Here is an 11,649-nt window from a genome sequence, read left to right as displayed (position 1 = left end):
TACAATCAACAACCAAAGGTTGGAATAGAGAAGTTGATTATCTTAACGCACAACCTGTATTATTTCAATTATATAAAAATTAATGCGGGTAACACAGACACCAAAAGTTTTGCTAACGAGGAAACCGCAAATGCAGAAAAACTCCGGGACCTAGTCCGGATTGAATACACACTGTATTAAGCCGCTACAGACACTAGCCTGCTGCAAACTAACTTCAGACTGGACTATAGTTGAACCCATATCAATATCCCACTGATACAAGGTATAGTTGTACTCCTATGCCTCTGATCCCAGCACGACACTGCGTACTTGATTCCCTTAGATGATCTCACCCACAACTAAGAGTTGCTGCAACCCAAAGTCACAGACTTGACAATAAACAAATCTGTCTCACACAAAAAAGTCTATCAAAAGGATAAATCTGACTCCCACAGATAAACCCTAGGTTTTGTTCCGTCTTTAGATATAAAATCAAGGTAACATGAACCAATTGATAATCCGGTCTTATATTCCCGAAGAACAACCTAGATTAATCAATCACCTCTCAATAATCCTTCCTGACTACACAAGCGGATTATCGAGGAATCACAAACAGTGAGACGAAGATGTTTGTGATTGTACTCTTGCCTATCGGAGAATTCTCACGATCTCAAGCCAATCAAAGATTGTACTCGTACGATAGAAGATGCAAGATCAGATCACACAACTACGATAAAAGTAATATCGGTATGGCTTCACAATCCCAATGAAGTCTTTAATTCGTTAACCCGATTTTAGAGAAGAAAATCAAGGGTTAATGGAGATCGACTCTAGCGAGCGCACTAGTATCACACAGATGTGTGGGGATTAAGTTTTGCTCTAGCTAGACGTCTCCTATATATAGCCTTCAAATCAGGGTTTTTCCTTAGTTACAAAGCAATCCATATTCACCATTAGATGAAATCTGATTTAGATTCAAGCCAATATCTCTCAACCGTTAGATCGAAAGACATAGCTTGTCACACACACTTATGTACATGTTTACTGGGTTCGTTAAAACCATGCCCAAATGAGTACGTGTATTTTGGTTCAACATGATAACCCAAAAGGTCAACCATATGAGCATTTCATATCAACCTTGTTCTTCTTTACCATAACTAGTTCAATTGACTCAAATGAACTAGTTAGAGAGTCGTTTAATTGCTATGAGATCTTATGTAACTACACAAGACACAATTGAAACAAAGATGATTCAATTCACAGAATTGGCTCAAGAACATTATAGCCACGGTTTGCATAAAGAATTCCTTAATAATTAATGTTTCATGTTCAAAGAACATCTTTAGATCATAACCTCTTAAGTTCACAAACAAGTTCGCGGACTTAAGTTAATTGGTTGAGTTTTTCAAACTCAGCAGAAATTCTCGGTTCAAGATCTTCCGCCAGTTTGCGGACTTAGCACACAAACGAGTTTTGGAAAACCCAGCAGAAATTCTCGGTCGAGAACTTCCGTCAGTTCGCGGACTTAGCAAGCTAATTCCACAATCCTCCCGATTACTCTTGATCAACAAAGTTTGAAAAACTTCGGTTCAAGGAATACATGGTTATATAATCTAAACTATCATTCCAACCATTGAGACATTCTCAGAGGACGTTATGTAGACGTTATTCACAGACCGATTCACGTCAGGGCAATTCTCAAATAGTGACTGAAACTTTTCATGACTTTCGTCACTAGGTGAAGATAAACCTGATCAAAGCGAAACGCTTTACCAACACATGATTTCGAGTAAAAGATAAGCAATGAATATTCAGCTCGAAATATCAAGTGTGCATGATCTAGTCTATATAGCATACGACTTTTGTCTCATAAGAAGTAAGAGATAGAATAGATAGACTTTTGAGTGATAGATAAGTTCAAGTCTTCACGTACCTTTTTGTTGATGAAGTTCCACGGTTCCTTGTGTAGATCTTCGTCGTTGTCGTTGAATCACCATGAAGTCCTTGAGCTCAACTACACTTTTCCTATCCTAGTCCGAGACTTAGCTAATATGCTAGAAATCAAGACTTATAGTTTTGATCGCTAACATTGACAAACATGCTTGATATAGCAACGCATGCGAGGTTGACCGAGCTATGCTCTAACAATCTCCCCCTTTGTCAATTTTAGTGACAAAACTATTAATACATATGGAATACAAAAAAGATAAACTTTAGTGGCTCCTATTCCATAGTCTAATCTCCAACGTTCCTTGAAATCTTCGTCCTTCCAAGTACTCCAATGATCCCAAAGGTTGTAAGTTTAGTATCACCATTGTTGAAGATCCGTAGCAATAACAATGAGAGAAATCGAGATTCTCGATCATTATTATACAATGTCATAGTATTATTATGAACATCAAAGTCCAATTGCATCACGACATTAACAACAATACTATGGTGATATGTATCACTCCCCCTTAGTCAATACTCCATCTCGATCATGGAAACCACTCCCCCTTACACAGTGATCCGAAAACCATATGTATTTGTAGTGTGACCTACAATATTTTTTCCCCTTTTTGTCAATAAAATTGGCAAAGGTACAAGAATGAGATCATAATGAAATTTCCACAAGAGACATTTCATGACCAAAAGAAAGACAACACATCATCTTAATTTAGATGCAATCTTATAGCCGAAGCTAACAGCATTCATCAAGGAGTTTTAAGATACAAGATAACCCCTTTAAAATTCCACAGCCGCACTCCCCGCAAGATATTACCATTAAGCACAAGTTCAAAAGAACTCTCCCCCATTTGATGTCATTCCCGAGAGAACAACAAGAGCGACCTTAATTTCAAAAGAAAAGAAGGATTTTTATTGGACACCAAAAACCATGGGAATGATTTTCTATATCCAATCTCAACCAAATTAATCACAAGTAAACCCATGATTAATCCGATTGGAACACGCAATCAAATCAAAACCACAAAAGTGATCAATTTAATTGAAAGTGTTTAACATAAGTAAACTTATGAAGCTACGACTAGGGAAATAATACGGATATGACTAACAAAATCGTTCAAGTACTCAACATAAGGAAAACCTTACGGAATACACGACTACATTAACCAATAGAACATGATAGTGTAGTCGTTCATATAATCAACACAAGAAATTGTGGAATATATGAAAACTCAACTAGATTAATTACAAGAGAACCTATAATTAACCCAATTGGATTTTACAACCAAACTAATCACCGAAGTAATCAATCTAATTGTAAAATATTTTGCTCGACAAAAGAATACTTTTGGAGCAAATAACTAAACAACCACACAAGATGATTAATTTAGTTCATAATGCTCAACATATAGCATCTCATGGAACAACCAACAAAGCCAAGGTTAATCGACTTAGTTGTGCGGTGTTCAACATAAGACACACAACGGAGCCTCCACGGTAAAACATAAAAATGGATCAATGAAAATCAATACCGTGGATAACATACAAGGATCTATTCTATCTTTGCATCATTATATGCATAACAACATAATAGACTTTATCCTTGTAACACAAAAGATTTTAACCTATTTTCCATCAAATAAATGATTGCATAGGCTTAACCTTTGTATATGTCAAAAGTCCATTCGTCTTTTCATCAATAAGGATACCGATTCATGAACGACTTTACTTTTGACAAAAATATGGGACCTTCAAGTTCACGGACGCAAACAATACATATCCCATAAAAATATTGCAATATATCAAAATCAACCAAATTTCAATAATAATCATCCTCCAAATATTTTTAGAATTTAAAAATCATAAACCTAAAAAATAACATAAGAAGATGAAAACAAAAATAGCTATGTGTAGTCACAATCTTCGCTATTCAAAACACTAGTTATTCTTACAACTAATCCAAAAAGAAGACATACTAGGTATCTAAACAGAACTCAGTTTTCCTTGATGATTTCATACCTCTGAAATGGTCCATCAAAGTAGGAGTCACTGATATCCTTAACCCTGTTGACAGTGGAAACACCATGTTCAAAAGTTAGAACATGAACTTTTCGATCAATAGTGCGAGCAAACTGTCGAGCCTTCGCGCAGTCAAGGATAACTTTCTTCTGATTCCTGATCAAGATATTCTGAGTACCAAGGATTTTTGCCTGTCCGTCAATAAGTTGGTTTATCTGTAATTGAAGGTTAACTAGATCGTTCTTAACTTCTTCCTGAGCACGAATCATATCCTTAACAGATTCTCCAACCCAAGAGTTATACTCTTTTCTTTCAAGCATCATCTTCCGTATAAACTCTTGACCAGAGACACCTCCTTTGGACATATCCTCAACTATAGGGTTAACTTCTTCTTTGGGAACAGTTTCCATAGCGCTCCTTTCTGAAGAGAAAATGAAACACATATAAGGAATATATATGTGCGTGAAACACCCTGGTTAGAAACCCTAGAGTCCCTTGAGGAGTTACGGACGTCCGTGGTCCGACCGAACACAAATGTCCCTAAAGAGATATTGTACACTGCGCATCTTTAAAAAATCCTCCATCCCAACAAATCATAGAGACAAGGAGAAAAAGAGACTAGAGGAGTGTAATACAACAAAAGATATAAAAACTAGAGAAAACATAGTACAATACTTGATCATTTCTCAAATCCTCATCCTTGTATCTCTCAAGTTAGACACAGGAATGGACCATTCTGCTGTTAAGTAGCAGAGGGAGACATAGTCTCACCATAGATTCTGAGAGAGTAGCAGTAATTTCCTCCGGGATGTCTTATCGCAGCCTTTGTTGTCCTTTCACTGTAGCTTTCAGGGAAAGGGGTGCGTCTTGCAGTTCTTTTGGGAAACACATGTGAGAAACCTTCCTGATAATAAAGTCTAGGACCTCTGGAAATAGGTTCTAGGGGATTTCTTGAAATTGGTCTCCACACACTAAACTTAGGTTTACCAGATTTGTTCTTATAAACACAGGACATACTTTCATCCCGAGAAAATGTCATGTAATGATTTCTACGAGAGAGATCATTTTTATAAGCTGTCTGGTTTCTCGTGAAAGGAATCTTCACTGCAGTGGTCGTCCGACTATTTACTCCATTAATAGTAGAAATAAGTAGCTTGTGAAGCTCAGAGACACGTTCGTTTCTAGCAAAACAATGGATTGCATAGCGATTTCCTTTCCCACAGAAGGTACAAATTCGTGGAGGAGAAGAGACAACAGGAACTTGTTTAAACTTCATAGCCACCGGAGAAGATTGTAAGTTATGAAAACTTTTCTTGACACAATCTTCATTAGGAGAAAATTTCATTCTGTACGGAGACTCATGAGAGTTAACTTGTGCAGAAGAATTTTTCTTTAAAACAGAGTTTTCCTTTTCCAAGGATTTGCACTGTCCATGGGCTATGACAAGAGATGCTTCAAGTTTCTCCTTCTCAACAGAAGTCTGTCAAGATCAGATGAATGCGTCTTGATCAAACATTTTTCTCTAATTGAGCCTTCTTTAATCAGCTTTTCAAGATTACAAATCTTTTCACGCTGTAGATTGTTTTCTTAAAGAAGTTTCTCAATTTCCTTAGAGAAAGATCATATAATGTTATAGAGTACTTGTTCACGATCAAAAGACTTTTCAAATTCATTCATGAGTTTACCATGATCCTGTGGATCAATACACTCAGTAGAATTTTTTGAAATTCTGGTGAGCTCCATTTCAGCTTTAGCCATTATATTCAATGTCTCATTGGAGGAAGAATGATTCACACAAGATGAGACATTCTTCTTACCTCGGGATTCGGAAGAATCATCTAAGGAGTGACCCTTTGAGGTATTTCCGAGACACTTGACAAATTTGACAGCTTTAGGAGGCATTTTGGTATGCGTATGAGATTCTGTCCACAGAGTCAGATCGCTACAATCACATACTGATGAGGTCTTAGTGTGTTTGCCTGTTCTGACACCAATTGAAAAAGCGGGGGTCTAACAACAACACCCTACATTTCGATTAGCAATCTGTATGGACTAACTCCGAAATACTTTGCTAGAGAATCAACTGAACAGTCATACTCAATCTAGATAAAAAGTATCTCAAGGAGTTATTATCTCAATCTCTCGATTTGATCTTTACTCAAGCAAATAGAAATCTGCGAGTCTTTATCAAAGAGAGATAACTTGGACGGTACCAAAGACCAATGTCCAAGGATCAATCAACTACAATCAACAACCAAAGTTTGGATTAGAGAAGTTGATGATCTTAACGCACAACCTGTATTATTTCAATTATATAAAATATAATGCGGAAAAGAAATAACACAGACACCAGAAGTTTTGTTAACGAGGAAACCGCAAATGCAGAAAAACCCCGTGACCTAGTCCAGATTGAATACACACTGTATTAAGCCGCTACAGACACTAGCCTACTGCAAACTAACTTCGGACTGGACTATAGTTGAACCTATATAATTCTCCCACTGATACAAGGTACAGTTGTACTCCTACGCCTCTGATCCCAGAAGGACACTGCGTACTTGATTCCCTTAGCTGATCTCACCCACAAATAAGAGTTGCTGCAACCCAAAGTCACAGACTTGACAATAAACAAATCTGTTTCACATAGAAAAGTTTATCAAAAGGATAAATTTGTCTCCCACAGATAAACCCTAGGTTTTGTTCCATCTTTAGATATAAAATCAAGGTAACAGGAACCAGTTGATAATCCGGTCTTATATTCCCGAAAAACAACCTAGATTAATCAATCACCTCTCAATAATCCTTCCTGACTACACAAGCGGATTATCGAGGAATCACAAACAGTGAGACGAAGATGTTTGTGACTTCTTTATCTTGCCTATCGGAGAACTCTCACGATCTCAAGCCAATCAAAGATTGTACTCGTACGATAGAAGATGCAAGATCAGATCACACAACTACGATAAAAGTAATATCGGTCTGGCTTCACAACCCCAATGAAGTCTTTAATTCGTTAACCCGATTTTAGAGAAGAAAATCAAGGGTTAATGGATATCGACTCTAGCGAGCGCACTAGTATCACACAGATGTGTGGGGATTAAGTTTTGCTCTAGCTAGACGTCTCCTATATATAGCCTTCAAATCAGGGTTTTTCCTTAGTTACAAAGCAATCCATATTCACCGTTAGATGAAAATCTGATTTAGATTCAAGCCAATATCTCTCAACCGTTAGATCGAAAGACATAGCTTGTCACACACACTTATGTACATGTTTACTGGGTTCGTTAAAACCATGCCCAAACGAGTACGTGTATGTTGGTTCAACATGATAACCCAAAAGGTCAACCATATGAGCATTTCATATCAACCTTGTTCTTCTTCACCATAACTAGTTCAATTGACACAAATGAACTAGTTAGAGAGTTTTTCAATTGCTATGAGAACTTATATAACTACACAAGACACAATTGAAACAAAGATGATTCGATTCACAGAATCGGCTCAAGAACATTATAGCCACGATTTGCATAAAGAATTCCTTAATAATTAATGTTTCATGTTCAAAGCACATCTTTAGATCATAACCTCTTAAGTTCACAAACAAGTTCGCGGACTTAAGTTAATCGGTTGAGTTTTCCAAACTCAGAAGAAAATCTCGGTTCAAGAACTTCCGCCAGTTTGCGGACTTAGCACACAAACGAGTTTTGGAAAACCCAGCAGAAATTCTCGGTCGAGAACTTCCGTCAGTTCGTGGACTTAGCAAGCCAATTCCACAATCCTCCCGATTACTCTTGATCAACAAAGTTTGAAAAACTTCAGTTCAAGGAATACATGGTTATATAATCTAAACTCTCATTCCAACCATTGAGAACATTCTCATAGGATGCTATGCAGCCGTTATTCACAGACCGATTCACGTCAGAGAAATTCTCAAATAGTGATTGAAACTTTTCATGACTTTCGTCACTAGGTGAAGATAAACCCGATCAAAGCGAAACGCTTTACCAACACATGATTTCGATTAAAAGATAAGCAATGAATACTCAGCTCGAAATATCAAGTGTGCATGATCTAGTCTATATAGCATACGACTTTTGTCTCATAAGAAGTAGGAGATAGAATAAATAGACTTTTGAGTGATAGATAAGTTCAAGTCTTCACATACCTTTTTGTTGATGAAGTTCCATGGTTCCTTGTATAGATCTTCGTTGTTGTCGTTGAATCGCCATGAAATCCTTGAGCTCAACTACATTTTTCCTATCCTAGTCTGAGACTTAGCTAATAGGCTAGAAATCAGGACTTATAGTTTTGATCACTAACATTGACAAACATGCTTGATATAGCAACGCATGCGAGGTTGACCGAGCTATGCTCTAACAACGAGAAATAATAAATTTGCTTATGATGATGTAAAACTTAATTATTTTTCTAATAGTATTTCAGTAAAATAATTAGGTAAAAAGGATGAGGCAGAGAAAGAGAAGGATTTCATTGATAAGAGTTATATATGTTACATGGATATAATACATGTATATACATGGAGTTAGGAAAACCAAAAGACATCTTTTTTTGGGCCGCACATCTATAGGGTGTAAGCCCTACAACACTCCGCCTTATGCGGTCCAATAGAACTCTGTATGTAGTGCTTCATATAAAGTGCTTCGAATATAGTTCTTCAAGTGTTTTCCTCTCCTTGATGACTTGTGCCGAAATCAATTGCCTCATAACTTTGACAAGGAACAACCCAATGGGAGATAACCTTGGTACAACTATTCATATGTAGTACTTCACATGTTATCTCGTACTTTACATGTAGTTCATCACATGCAATACGATCTTCAAAGACCGACGAGTCTAAGTTAATTGCCTTGTTAAAACTTCGTCGGGAAAACCCATAGAGACAAAACATGTATTAAAGAAAAAGAGTACAATATTAAGCAAACTTAAAACATAGTTGGACTCGAATATGTTTCCTCGTTAAAACATTGACAAGGAAAACCCAGTGGGATAAAACCTTGACGGAGGAAAAAGAGTACATCGTGACAGATGCAAGTAAAGGTGATCTGTTAAAGATGATCACTTTGCTCCGTTGAAGTTAACTAGTTGCTTCACAACTCCTAAGGTAGAAAATCCTCTTGGGAAAGACAATATCCTTAGCTAGGAAATTTCATTCCCGGTACTTGTTGTTGTCTCATTAAAAACCTTGCCGAGCAACAAAACCCTGTGGGAAAAAGTAACCTCGGTGAAGGAAAAGAGTTCAACACACCATTAGATGCTCCCCCTGATGTCAGAAAATTTCCATTAGTCTAATGCAGTCAAAAAAGGGTTTATCACACATTACTTCGGTGACTTGTATGTTTATAAGACCTTGTTGTTGATTCTGGAAGTTATTACGTTGCTTAACCGACAATCTCGTTTTATTTCTTTGATTCAGATATTTTCAGTAATATCAACACAATCTTTATGTCTTCAGCGTTCAACATACTTGATGTTTTTAGTGTTGTCTCGCTAAAAACCTTGCCGAGTGACAAAATCCTTTTGGGAAAAACTATTCTCGATCGAAGGAAAAAGGAGTACAACACAACTTCAATTTCGAAGTAAAATATGTCGACATTATATCCTTGGATCCTCCCCCTGATGTCGGCATCTCCCCATGATTACTTTCAAAGTTGTTCCACACAGTTCCTTTAGTCATGTACTTTTCGAAACATAACATCGGCAATAATTTAGAAAATAATTTACCATATCTCCCTATAATTACTTTCGTTGGAGAAGAGATTATTGTTCCTTCATAATCAACGACTTTTGGATTGCACTTACATTAGCATTCCTTTTAATGTCTTTGTAGAGATAATAAAAATTTATGTCAATGGTTACTTTTAAGTACATGATTACATTCACTATACCATTCCATTGACGTTGCGCTGGCGCTGAGCTATATCTAGCTAACAAGTTCACAGAGGATGTAAAATTTAATCGAGTACATTATTATACTAAGTACAACAATGCGTCTATTGTACTTAGATATGGGAATTTCATCTCCCAACACATATTCGTCATCTTCCTTTGGACAAAATGGTCACTTAATTAAATTTGAACCTCGACTAATCATGGGAGTGCTATCAGGATGCATGTCTTTGTTAAATTGTCTGACAACTTTAGACATATGCAAACTGGTGGATCAATATCCCACAAGCTTAGTACTCGGTCGAGCTTTCCCTAGATTTTTCATCTCAAATTCAGATTTTTAAATAGCTTTTAAGGTCTCGTATTACATCAAGAGTACCCATTATGTTTGTACCGTCGATATAAACAACTATAATTCTAAATTAGGAACTTTCTTGTGAATACGCAAGAAAAAATAACTTATTTGTTTATCCCTTCCAAATCAAATAACCACTTAGACGGGTATACCACTTCCGCCAGATTGCTTTAATCTATAAGTGAACGTTCTATCTAACTGTAAACGCACTCTGCGGTTTAGATTTACTTGATTTGGCAACAAAAGTCTATCAAGTACTTTTGTAAATATCTTCTATCTCTTGATTCTTTCAGAGATACATAACAACCACATACATATGCTGCATTTCAAGTCCTTTTAAAATTACGAAGCTAACTAAGTAGCGGAAATCTATAACGTTCATTACAAGAGAACAATTCCAGGTATTTGTGAGAAACCTTGCGCCATAAGGGGAGTCTTTGTACTTTAAGACTACTTTCTTCTCATTTTTCTTTGTGACAAATTAATTATATATGTCTAATAGGCTTTACACTTGGTTGGTTAGCATTACCACACCAAATACTTGTATATTTGCCAAAGAACTAAGTTCTACCTGGATTGTGTAGGCAAAATATGCTATTTATTGAATCGAACAATAAGAAGCACGGTTCGATCTCATCGTGCTCTATTTCCTTGAGCAACTATATATAAAAATAATCATTAATATGCTTGCACGATATTTCCATTGACTCGTGTGTGTTCTCATAATCCTTTAGGATTTCATTGTTCACTGGAATCATTAAACTTCAGAGTGTCCTCCAGTATTGATTCATGGACATAGTCAGAGACAATAAAATGAGATGATTTCATTAATGATACAAATTAGGTTGTGCCTTACTCATCTACTTTCTTTCTAGGAGAGTATTGATCGAACCTGGTGGTCTCTCCATCTTCTTTTGTGTCACTACACCATTTTCATTGATTAGTAACTAAATTTCGCAACAGCTTTGTGGCTGTTGCGAATTTGTTGTTGCTAATTTGAATTGCGAAAAAGTTGCAACAGATGGAAACTGTTACAAAAGTCGCAACTGTTTGAACATGTTACAATTCGCAACTGAATTAGGTTGTACGCGTGCGACTCATGAGTGTGGTTACACACACATTTAAGCTGACTCTCAAACCATTCAGACGTGAAACTGACTCGGGTTTAGCTTATTATTATCATCGAACAGCTATAAATGTATTTGTTCATGAACAAACCGATTTTAGAACTTTACCCACTCAAATATTCAAACGGGTATGCATACCTAAGTATCCAGACTTGGTCTGGGTTCGCAAGTATGCGAGCGGGTAGGCATACTGTCGTACACGACCAAACTCAGTTGAATTCCCGGACTTGAACTGATAAGCCGGTACGCATACGGGTATGCATACTAAGTTCGCGGACTTGGAATAACTTGCAACAATTAGCATAAAAGTACGCA

The sequence above is a fragment of the Papaver somniferum genome, unplaced genomic scaffold (genome assembly GCF_003573695.1).
Source record: "Papaver somniferum cultivar HN1 unplaced genomic scaffold, ASM357369v1 unplaced-scaffold_132, whole genome shotgun sequence".
NCBI lineage: Eukaryota > Viridiplantae > Streptophyta > Magnoliopsida > Ranunculales > Papaveraceae > Papaver > Papaver somniferum.
This window is presented reverse-complemented; position numbering follows the sequence as displayed.